This window comes from Hemiscyllium ocellatum, chromosome 34, assembly GCF_020745735.1.
Source record: "Hemiscyllium ocellatum isolate sHemOce1 chromosome 34, sHemOce1.pat.X.cur, whole genome shotgun sequence".
In the NCBI taxonomy this organism is placed as follows: Eukaryota; Metazoa; Chordata; class Chondrichthyes; order Orectolobiformes; family Hemiscylliidae; genus Hemiscyllium; species Hemiscyllium ocellatum.
The window spans coordinates 31,829,031-31,841,965 of NC_083434.1; the positions used below are offsets into that span (position 1 = coordinate 31,829,031).

At 37.5% G+C, this 12,935-nt stretch overlaps 1 protein-coding gene across 1 annotated transcript in view; it reads right to left on the reverse strand.

Moving 5' to 3' along the window:
- The window catches only part of gmds (GDP-mannose 4,6-dehydratase), a 658,631-nt gene that overhangs the window by 591,814 nt on the left and 53,882 nt on the right, over positions 1 to 12,935 (reverse strand). The gene's annotated exons all lie outside the window — the stretch shown is intronic.

Here is a 12,935-nt window from a genome sequence, read left to right on the forward strand (position 1 = left end):
CACAAACAGATTGCCAAGATTAAAATATAGCATTTTGCAGAGAGTGGAAATTTGATGTAATGTAGAAGTGTTCCACATTTGCAATTTATGGAAGTTTATGCAAAGCAGCATAATCCCAGGAAATAATATGTGCAGGCAGACAACTAGAGAAGCTGTAGCTTAATTAGAGTTGTTGAAGTGGAGTTTGAGGTGCTGATATTAGAGAAGGGGAGAATTACCTAAACAATTTGAACTACAAAGCAGTCACATTCTTCAGGTTAGATAGTGGTTTAAATTTGATTAATGGTCAAGGAGAGTGGGGTGTAGCTGTGACTCAGGCAACTAAAGGGATAACAGGTGCACTGGTGAAGAAAGTCTCACAGTTTGTCAGTTTCTGACAGGTATGAAGCATTTGCTACCTCAGTGAAAGATAAAGAATGCAGAGAGAAAGGATAAACCGAACAAAACATCATGCTGCAGGAGATCATTCAAGTGGTGGAAAGCAAAAGGAATAAGAACTCATGATTAAGACAACATTCAGTCCCTCAAACCTGCTCTGCTATTCGAAAAGATATTGACTGATCTAATTGTGGTTTCAACTCCACTTTTGTGCCTGTCCCCCATAACTCTTTACTGCCTTGTCAACCAAAAATCTAACCCAGCATTGAACAGATTCAGTGATCTAGCTTCTGCTATTTTCTGCAGAAGAAAATTTCACAGACTAACAACTCTTAGAGAGAAAATAAGAGCCTCATTTCCATCATAAAAGTGAAACATTTTGTTCCTATACTAAGCACCCTAGCTTTCCCACATGAAGAAATATCTCTCAATATCCATTCTGTCAAGTCCCCTTGGGAGCGAATACGTTTTACTAAATTGGATTAGATTTTTTTTTAAGATTAGATTAGATTCCCTACAGTGTGGAAACAGGCCCTTTGGCCCAACAAGTCCACAGTGACCCTCCGAAGAACAACCCACCCAGACACACTCCCCTACATTTACCCCTGACTCATGCACCTAACACTGTGGGCAATTTAGCACGGCCATTTCACCTAACCTGCACATCTTTGGACTGTGGGAGGAAACCTGAGCACCCGGAGGAAACCCAAGCAGACATAGGGAGAATGTGCAAACTCCACACAGACAGTTGCCCGAGGTGGGAATTAAACCCGGATCCCTGGCGCTGTGAGTTAGCAGTGCTAAACACTGAACCACCGTGCCACCCTCACGTTCTTCCAAACTCCAAAGCATAAATACCTGTTTAACCTTTTATCCTTGGAATGAGTCAGGTGAATATTGTCGGAACTGCTTCCAACACAATATGCTTTTTCAAAATGGAGAGCAAAATTGCACATGTAGGTTGCACCAAGGTCCTGCGCAGCTGAAGTAAAATTTCCCTACTCTTGTATTCCATTCCTTGAGTCATAAAAGTTAACATTCAACAAGCGTTCCTCACCTCCTGCTGTAACAGCAAGCTAACTTTTTGTGATTCATGTACCAGGCCATCCAGATCCCTCTGCACCTCCCAGTTCTGCATTCTTTCTAACAGTATTTTGCTTTAGTATTCTAACTGCCAAAGTGACTATTGCTTCCATTACATTCGATCTGCCAAAAATGTGAATGTGCAGTGGGTATAGGTTAGTGTATTGGGGGGATTCACGAATCACAGAAGCTAGCAGTGGTGTGCCAAAGTCTGCCTGCCTGCAAGTGCCATGTTTAAGGACATATTGCAATTGAGGAAAAATTTAGAAAAGGGGAAGAATCTGGTTACTATGGTCCGCTTAGAATCCATTATAATGTTAAATTAGAAATAAGTTTCTGTTGAGGAAGTTTGAGTTAGGCTACAGATTAAAAAGAACCTCAATAGCCTTTGGATTACTGCCTGAACCACTAGGGGATACTAAATTGGCTGAGTGAAAGGAAACAAAGAGTATTAGTGTGGGAATATTTTTCAGACCGAAAGGAGTTGGTGGTGGACTTCCATGGGTTGTGTGGTGGAATCCTTATTTCGTGATACCCATTAATGAGGGCACGTTTTCAAATTTTGTGGATGACATGAAATGTGGAAGCACCGTGCACTGTGAACAGGATATTTTAAAAATCAAAAAAACATTCACTGGTTGGTAGAATGGGTACATAAGTGGGAAGAGATTAATTTTGATCGGAAGAACATAGAGACACAACACAAAATAAAGGTTATAATGCCAAAGGGTGGAGGATTACAGGGACCCAGTTCCATATTTAATAAACCATTAAAGATGGCAGGATATCTAGAGGGAAAGGGTACAAATGATACAATGCCCTAGGTTTTATAAATGGAGCATAGAAAGAAGTTATATAATACTTATACATAACACTGTTTTGGCTTCAACTGAATTATTGCATACAGCTTGGGATGCCACACTTTAGGAACAATTTGATGGCACAGAAAAGGTTAATGTGAAAGATCTGGGAGGAGTAACTTCACTTTCACAGATAAATCAGAGAAGTAGGGACTGTTTTCCCTGCAGAAGAGAAGATTGAGAGGAGATTTGATAGAAATATTCAAAATCATAAGGGTTGTGGGCAAAGCAGATTATAAAAATCTGCTCCTTCAGAGGAAGAATTGCAAACCAGAGAACACCAACTTAAAAGTAATTGGCAAAAGAAGTGATGGTAATATAAGGAAAATCTTTTACATGCAGCAAGTGGCTAGAATCTGGAACGCATTGGCTGAGAGGTGACTGAGACAGAGTCAGTCAAGGCATTCGAAAGGGAATTGGATTGTTATCTGAAAAGGAAGAACCTGCAGAGTTTTAGGGAGAAGGTGTGGGAGTAACACTAAGTAAACTGGTCCTACACACAATCAGTGCAAACATGATGGGTCAAATGGAATCCTTCGAAGTTGTAACAATTCTGGTTCTTTAATATGAGCCAACCAATTTACAATGAAAGCCAGCAGCGAACAATAAATCTTAACTTTATTTCCTTATCTAAAAATTAGAATGCCACTACCTAACCTTCCGCTGCACGAATTCAAATCCAAAAAAAAGAGCTTCACTCTTCTGTCAGTGGCAGTCTTGAAGTAAAATAAGTTAAGGCATGCTCAGTTCAGTAGGCATGAATATAGAGATAAAAAACTTCAATGGAACTTTCAAAACAAACCAGAATAAGGAGGTGAGTTGCCTCAACTCGGGTATTCTGTAGATAGTCGAAGGTTTCACTGTTTGGTCAACTTTACCTGAATGAAAAGTTTGTGATGTATGAAAAACAATTAAAACATTTAAATGGCTGGACAATATTACAGATTAAAAGAGAAAAACTAGCAAAAGAAGGACCGAGAGAGGCAGTCAACATCACCCAGAGGACCAAGTCAGCAGTCAGCACCACTGAAAGAAGTGAACAAAGTGAAGACTCTGTGACAGGCTGTCAGCATCAACGAGAGGAGCAGGTAAGGTGAAAACCTGTGAACAGGCAGGCAGTAAACTTTGTTAAACGGGCAAGAAAAGGACCCCAACATAGTCAGAAATGACTGGGGAAAACTGAGTTTACCTCTGAACCATGCAGGATCCCGTATTCTTGCAAAGTGCATAACTAGATAAGGAGAAAAGTTTTAAACTAAACAGTAGGGCAAAGGATCAAATGTGGGAAGAAATGGTAAATTAAAAAGTAAAGGTAAGGAGAGAACAGAAAATAGTAATATAGGAAATGAGAATCAGAGAATTGCAGAAAGGTACAGAGATAATAAACATAGCAATATATCAACAATCAAGACTAGATATTACAAAGATAACAAAAAGACAAAACTGCTCTGAACAAAGCAAACAAATTATTAATGGACTTTGAAATAAATATGATCAGATGGCCTTAACATGGCTGCAGGAGGACATGGATTGAATCCTGAATATTAAGTGGTATTTGACATTCAAGGCGACTTGGAAGCTAACTAAAGGTGGAGGGGTAGCACTGTTAACCAAGAATGGCATTTGTACAATAGTTAGCAATCACCTCAGTTCAGAAGATCATGCTATTGAACCAGTATGGATGATGATGAGGGACAGTCGGGGAAAGCAGTCACTACCAGGCGTAGTCTATCGGCCACCTAACAAAAATCATGTGGGGTGAAGTATCTAAGAAGAAATATTGGATGTTTGTGATGAGATGTTTGCAAAATCATAGGCTATTTTAACCTACCTGTAGAGTGAAAAAAATCAGATCAGGAGTAGCACAGATGAAGAGTTTATAGAATGCTTTTTTTCATAGTTTCCAAGAGCAGCACATTCTGGAACTGATCAGACAGCAGGTTATATTAAGCTGATATAGTGTAATGTGACAGATTAATTAAGACCTCAGAGTAAAAGAACCCCCAGTTGCAGCAAATATAACACGATTCAATTTTACATCTAGTTTGAAAGAGAAAAGTTGCTTCTATGACAAATATTTTAAACCAAAATATGGCAACTATGTGGGTATAGAAGCTTAGCTAACTGAAAGCAAATTGACACACTAAGCTAAGGTTAGATCAACATGAGAAGTGACAGACATTTAAATGGATATTTCAGAATAAATATATTCCTGTAATAAAGAAAAATTCTGAAGGGAGGATTAAATATCCATGGTAAACTAAAGGAGTTAGAGAAAGCATATAACTGTACAAAGGTGAGTGGTAGATCAAATCTTTGGAAAGAATATAAAGAATGGCAAGTGTGTGTGTGTTGCAGTCACTGTGTCCTTACCTCTCATTCAGAGGATTAGGATTCAAATCCCACCTGCCTCAAAGATGATTTGTAACATATCTGAACAAGTTGATTAAGTTAACTCTAAAGAATGGCAGAGAATGACAGCCCAGAGTCCTAAAAGAGGTGCTAATGTCAAAATTTCTATGATTCAGGAAAGGTTCCATCAGACTAGAAAGTATCAAATATAACCCTCCAGTCAAGGGAAAAGGCAGAAAATAGGAAATTATAAGCTGATTCGCTAGGTATCTGTCATGGGGGAAGATGTTAGAATCAATCATTAAAGAGATTATATCTGTGCACATATAAAGGTAATTGGGAAGAGTCAACACCTTTTGTTAAAGGGAAATCATGTTTAATTAACTTACTGTAGTTTTTTTGAAGGAACCATGAATAAACGTGAGTCTCTACATATCTGTTCTTGGAATTACAGAAGGGATTGATAAAGTGGAAAATAAAAACTCCTGTATAAAAGATAATAATTCAACAAGAAAAGATGATTGGCTGACTGTCAGAAAATAGAGTACAAATAAATGGAGCTTATCCAATTGGCAGGATGTGACAAGAGGAATCCCACAGGGCCTGCGCTGGAACCTCAGCTTTTTACAATTGATGTCAATGACTTAGATGAGAAGAGCAAAGGCATTGTTGATAAATTCACAGACAAGACCAAGACAAGCAGTAAAATGTGTTTTTTCTATTCACTTTTGGGATGTGGGTGTCACTGCCAGCATTTGTTGTGAAGATGATATGAGTTGGCTAGAGAGAATTTTAATGAGTGGACAAACATCTGATAGATGGAGGATAGTATAGGAAGAAGTGAAGTTGTTCATTTTGACATTTAGATAAAAAAAACAGATCATTACTTCGTAATTCGTACACAGAGATCTAGGTGATCTAGTGCATGAGTCACAAAATAATTAGTAGGCAAGTTTAGCAGATAATCAAGAAGGCTAATTGGATTCTATCCTTTATTATGAAAGGATATTTAACATAAAAGCAAGGATATGATGTTTTAGCTTACACTGTATTGGTGAAACCACATCTCAAACACTGGGTTGTTTTGGTTTCCTTATTGAAAGAAAGATCAACACACTGGAACTTGTTCATAGAATCATAGGGATGAACAGCATGGAAACAGACCCTTCGGTCCAGCTCGTCCATGATATCATAAATTATTTTAGTTTTTCTAGATTGACACCAGGAATGAACGGGCTCTTATGAGGTTAGGTTATACAGACTGGACTTGATTCCACTACAGTTTGTGACTTAATTGAAGTGTATATGATCTGGATGGTCATGACAAGAGGGATGCGGAAAAGATTATTCTTCATGTGAGTGGGTCCTGAACTATAGCGAACTATTTTAAAATTACAAGATTGTGCTTTTAGAACAGCAGTGAGGAGAAGTTTTATCTTTTAGATGACTGTGTAACTTTGGAACTCTCCACCTCAGAAAACAGTGGACACAGGGTCATTAAATTTTTTGAACGCAGAGATTGATTCCCTTGCCTAATAAGAATCAAAGGTTATTGCGGGTAGATGAGAACATGGAAATAGACATACAAATAAATCAGCCAAGGCAAACTCAAGGTACCAAATGGTTTACTTCTGTTTGTATTATGTATGCTGGTAAAGTGACAGCAAGAAAATCTCATTATCCAGGACACCTCATTGGCTCTTCTGGCACAGTGGTAATGTTCCTGCCTCTAAGCCATGAGGGGTGAGTTCAAGTCCCACTTGCTCTAGAAATGGCTAATTCAAAACAGGCTAATTCAAAACTATCGAAGAGAAACACTGAACTCTACCAGGCCCAATTTTTACAGCCAAGTACTGTAAAAACATCCCCTTTTAAAACCTGTCCACGGTTGAAGCGGTTTCTCTACGTCGAGCAGTATCCAAGTTGGAGAAAGTTTAACTTCATGATTCAACTTGCTGTTCCAAATGAAGTCGCTCCAAAGCAAGTGTGCATTTCATTCCATATTTATAGAAAGAACAAAAGGAGGAAAAAACGAAATGTTGTCGATATGCCACATATGAGCCTCCCTCTTAGCACTTTGTCTAATACTTAACTCATATCCATTCAAGGTGGATTGCTACTGGCCTAAATCAAGTATCACGTCCATAAATAAAGATTGTACGTCTTAGGCAGGATTTTCTGACCCTGGGAAGGCATGAAGAATGGTTTGGTATGGGGCAATAAAATAAAAGATTCTTATTGCCTCGATAAAGTTTAGCAATCAGGATTTTTAATTTCAATTGTCCTGACCGTCTCGCAACTGGACACTTTTGAAACTGGTCTAGAAGTCTGACTTTTAATGCATAAAGAAACAATTTACAACTGTTTAGAAAATAGTAACTGCAGTAAAACATAGCACCACCCAATGCTAATTGGATGTTTCCTCATGAAAAATTACATGTTTCACATATCTAAGAACAGCTATTCAGCAGTTCCACATCCCCTTCCTATTACAACAGATTCAGCAAATCACACTTTGTCATTCTTGTACACACATTATTTAATCTAAAATTTGCTGTCATATAAACTTATTTCATTGCATGCAGGAATTGGTTTTACAACGATAATCTGTCAACAGTTTATTAAATGCATTGATTGTGAAAACTGACTAAGTTGTACTTGGGCTTTTTAAAAAAAAAACATATGCACCACTTCACTGCTATTGAATCTGTCATTTTTAAAAATTGTTACTTATTTTTGCTTCAGTACAGATTACAGAATACATTGGTTTTCATATTTGTTCCTAATATGAAATTGTGAAGTGTCTGATTCAGCCTAAGGTAACGGTCAGAAAACTAAATGGAATTCATGGGCGCAGAGTTTGCAGTTAGACCTGAAATCAATGTCTTTGACATTCCCAGTGCAGAGACTAGCAATAACGATAGACTTCTTTTAAATGTTTATGAAAAACTGGGATCCTCTATGTAGTCCTACCCAAGTTATTGTGTTCATCGAAATAGTAACAGATCGACTGGGGGACATTTATAGCATCCAAATGTCAGTGGCCAAAGCTGCAAAGAAAAAAATTTTGAACATAATTTGTTAGCTTGACAATTTACGAAAATTAAAAAACAATCAGAGGTAGGATGAGGAGAATCTTTCTATGCAGCAGATTACCCTGATCTGGAATGTAGTGCCTGAAGGGCTGGTGGATGCAAATTCAATCACATCTTTCAATAGGGGATTGTAAGAATACCAAAAATATTGGCATATAGTCAGCCTCTCATGCCTAGAAAAAATTCTCCAAACATAGGGATCAATTTAAAAATATTTTTAAGTAACCTGTTTGTATATGTTGTGCCACATCTCTGGTACAAGTGGGACTTGAACCCAGACATTCTGGCCCAGAGGTAGGAATACTAACACTGCACTACAAGATCTTCTCAGGGGTTTACTTATATGCTAAGTATAAAATTTACCACTGGTGAGAGTGAAAGTGTGAATGGTTAACATTCAACACAGCCCCTATCACCAAATTGGTTCCTTCTGCCCAATTATAAATAGAACATACCTTTGTGGGACAAAAAAATTCAGGTTAACTACTAATACAAGTATACCCCGTGATGGTTGAAAATGAGAGCTGACCTGTATGTCGAATATATGCAAAAAGATAATACATGGGCCAAGAAAAATACATAAGGTAGAGTGACTTTTATGCCCTGATTTACAATACTTGAAATGGGAAACATTTGTGGAAAAGACAGATTTATCACATTTAAACACAATGTTAAAATAAGATATAAATTATGCTCTCACACTGGGAAAAACCTCTGGGAAACTACAGAGTTCAATAATTCAACAGATCTAAATAAAGTAGATAATTCAGCATCTATTGAGCAAACAAAAGTAGCAACCTGTTTTAAAACAGCAATGCCTAACTTGTAGAAAATATCTCAATCTCTAATAGATATTCATCTGCAATAGGGGAGGATGGCCCATAGTGAACTAACAGTTCAGTTGAAACAGCCTGTAACCACTTTCCCTCACTGAGTGAGAACAGTATCTTTAGTTGTGTATTATACATTATCTTTTCTTGTCCATCCATCCTAGTAGTTAACACAGGAGCCTCATCATCCTTCGCCAATTGTTCTCATGCTCTATCCAGCTTGGTGGATTTGCATTTGGCATTGGTCTGCTCCAACCTATGTGAACACAGCCAGCACATCTACAGCAGCAGCTTCTTTTCTGCCCACCTACACTATCATCCACAGAGTCTAACAGCAATCTCTTTGGTCCTGTCCTTTACCACAGCTGTTGCTAATCCTGCTGGTGTCATCTGCAGGTGGAATCGCTTTCAGAAAGATGCTGACAGAACTCAGCTTTAACTCTCCAACATTTCTCTGCTGTCTCCAAGCTGTCAACATGTCTGTCTAACATCAAATGATGAAGAAGTTGTCATTTTCAGTGACCACCACAAATGTCACTGATTCTGAATCCTTCCATGCCCACTTGATCAATCCAAAACAGATCATGCTCAATCTTGACATCCCTCTAAAAATTTAATTTCACCTCCTTTGCATTTGCTTAGTGTTTTTCACAAGCTTGGGTTGTTTCAAATTGCTTTAAGTCAATGAAGTACTTCTGAACTGTAACCTCTGTCAGACAATGAGAAATACACCAACAAATTTAGGCACAGCCAGCTTTCACTAACAGCAATCTGATGTTCAGCAAAGTTTGATTTTGGGGGTGATATTGATGCAGGGATAAGATAAAGATATAAAGAGAAATACTGTTTGGGACATCAGGAGTAACCCCCCTGTTTTTCAATGTAGTGCCATGGGATATTTTAGATTGATTTGATGAGGCAAGCAGAGCCTAATTGGGAGGTGGGAGTGATGGGGGGTAAGTGCCCCTGTGGCACAGTGGTAGTGTCCCTATTTTTGATCTACAAAGCTCGAGTTCGTTCACACCTGATGCAAAAGTGTACCATAACTTATCTGAACAGGTTGATTAACAAATACATTAACCTTGTTTAGTAGGGTCTTGGGGCACAGTGGTAGTGCCCCTATCTATGAGAGAGGAGGCCCAGAGTTCAAGGGTTGTGTAATATTTCTGACAAGCTGTTTAAACAAAACTCAACTTGTTTGAATGTTATGACAGATGTCCAGTGCAGCTGGAACATGAATTCAATACTCCTGACTCAGAGGTAGGGACACAACCATTGTCCCACAAGTGCACCTCCTGTTACCATTTATAGAATGGAAGATATTAGGCCATTGAAGGATCTTGTTCCATAATTAGGAGTTCAAACTGAATGAAAAAGTTGCTAATGAAGTAATAGGATAATGGGTCTGGGTGGGTTACTCTTCGGAGGGTTGACATGGACTTGTGTGCGTGTGGGGAGGAGAGGTTATGGGGGGGGCAGGGGTAGAAAAACACACCCATGTGATAAGAATACTAGTGACTTGTAAAATACTTCAACGATAAACAAGTCATGGATGAATGGCAACCTGAGACAGGAGACAGCATGATGAGGTCAATTCAAGAAATGAGACGTGCAAGAATATGTAACAAGTTGAAAGTTGAAACTATAAATATTGAAACAGAAGGAAATCATGTGACTGTACATTACACAATTGCATGATCCTGATGGAAATAAAGAAACAGTTTGCATCAAGACTGTAGGCTATCTGACAAGCATAATAATTTAACAGAGGTTTCACATGCAGAGCATTAAGCAGCTCAGAGATCAATATTTCCTAACTGATTAAATGCAGAGCTGCATTTAATTTTAGTAAATTAAGTCACAAACCAGTAATCAATGGATAAGGGAAGAGCAACTTTCGCTTGGCCAAGTCCATTGTCAAAAATAAAAGTGGAGCTCTTGAGGCTTAATGGTAGTGTCCCTAGTTCGGGGTCAGAAAGCCCAGGTTCAAGTTCCACCTTCCCCAGATCTACATTGTAATATGTCTGAACAGGTTGATTGTAAATATATAAACTAAAACTCACTGGATTAGTAATTAGGAGCACAGCATATTTTTAGAGTTTTGTGGTACAATGATAGTAATCCTACCACTGGGGTTCACCTATGTTGGAGGTGTGTCACAGCATACATGAACACATCTAAAAATAATTAACAATGGAGACAGAAGTCAAAGGAAAAGAATTCAATTTGAAAAAGAGAATCAGCCCAAAATGAAGGAAAATTGGAAAATAAAATAATGAGCAACATTGAATATGTCCAAACCAGAGATAATTAGAAGTTAAAATAGACAAAGGAATTCTAGAAGGAAACAAACAGGGAAACAGAAAAAGCTCTGTCAATATACACCAATGTAAAAAGAATAGGCAAGGATCGAGAAATGAAACAAATCTTCATAAAAAATTATGGAACAATAAATATTAACAAATACTTTAGTTTGATTTATTTTGAGATTGTTATCACGCAGACTGAAGTGGTGGAACAGTTAACTAAGACAGCAATTGATAATGAAATTGAATTAAAATAGAAAAGATTTAATACCCTGATGTCATGCACCCTAGAATCCTGAAGAAAGTCAAAACACATATATCAAAGACTCCAACCATAATTTTGCCAACATTCTTGAATTTGAAGATTGAATCAGAGCACTGAGGGGTTTTTAACATTCTATATTTTCCTCAAGAGAAAAGGTTAAACCTGATGACTGCGAAATCATTTGCCTTCAATAGTAGTGAATAAAATGCTAGAGACAAAAAAAAAGTTGATATTCACTTAGAATGGCATGCGTTGATTAAGATTCATAAAAGGCACATCACTTTGAACAGTTTGGAGAAAATAAAAATGTATTGATAAAAGAAGCTCCATGTATACTATGTACATTTCATGTTCTAAAGTTGATGTTGTGCGTCAAAACATTTGGTGTGTACAGCATTAAAGAGAACGCAGAAGTTGGATAATTGCCAGAAAAGAGAATTACACTTAGTGAACATTTTCCAATTTGAAGGGATTTAAATAATGATGTTGCCCAAGGGTCAATTTTACAAACAAGTCCTCTCACCAATGTTTTTGCTGTCTAAATATGATAACATACTTCTTCACTGCTTTTCTCCTTTCTCGTTAGTTACTCTTTCTACTTCTATTATTCGATAACTATATTATGCAATAACTTGCTTCCTCCAATTTTAATTTTTTTGTAACTACAACCCATCAAAAACAAATTCTCTCTGTCTCACCTATCGAATGCAGTCTCAACATTTGGCCCTTGTATTTTCTGGAGCAATTATCCCAGAAATCTCAGCAAATTCTCTTGTCTACATTTTCCAGTCAGTGTTCCTACTCTCAATGTTCTAAATACTAGCTCACAATCACATATCTCAATGCCTGCCAGACAGCAACAGTAAATCATGATAACCAGAATCATTCTTGTGTAACAGTTGGCTTCCATGTCAATCCAACATATCAAAAGGGCACAAACTGATTTTTTTTTAAAGCTGCACCTCAGATCTCTCAAATGTTCCACAACTTTCTGCCTGCAGCCAAGGCAAAATCCAATACAGGAAGCAAATGTCAGGTTGACATAGTTAGGCCATTAAAGCAGCAAAGCCATTTATCATCAGAAAATGACTTCACTTGTTTAATTGCAACTGATTTGCACTCAGCCCACCTGAGAAATCACTAATCTAGAGGCCGGTCACAGTAATTTCTTAAGTAACAAGAGTAAAATATATCTAGTGTCTAGACGTTCAATTTAAATAACAGGACTCTGTAGTTATTTGCATTTAATAACACCCCCAGAAAGTTCACTTTAGAAATATTCGGAGTGCTTTGAAACTTTTGCAAACTGAATCCACAGAAATAAACAATAACGGAACGTATCTTCTTAAACAGGCTAGAGATCTTTGTGTCTCTTCTGTAACATTTCCTCAGGAAACCCTTAATTGTACCCTTTACACCACCAATATACATCTTGGAATACTAAGATATACTTCTACTTTGTTTTTTTTTCAAAAGATTATGTACAAATTTTGCCAAGAACAAACGGGCATTTTCTTTAAGTCCAAAAATATGATGCCAGCTGCACATCAACATATAAAACATGCTTTGTGCAACCCAAATAGCTTGAGAAAAGTGAACACAAATTGTTTCAAAAATGGAATGAAACCATGGGAGGATATTTTTTGATGTCGGACATAATAAACTTAATAGCTGAAAAGTAGCCAAAATGCTAACCTGATTTACCATGGAAAATGCTGGATACATTTTGCAGTTTTTAAGCTATGGATATGGCTCCTATTAAATTA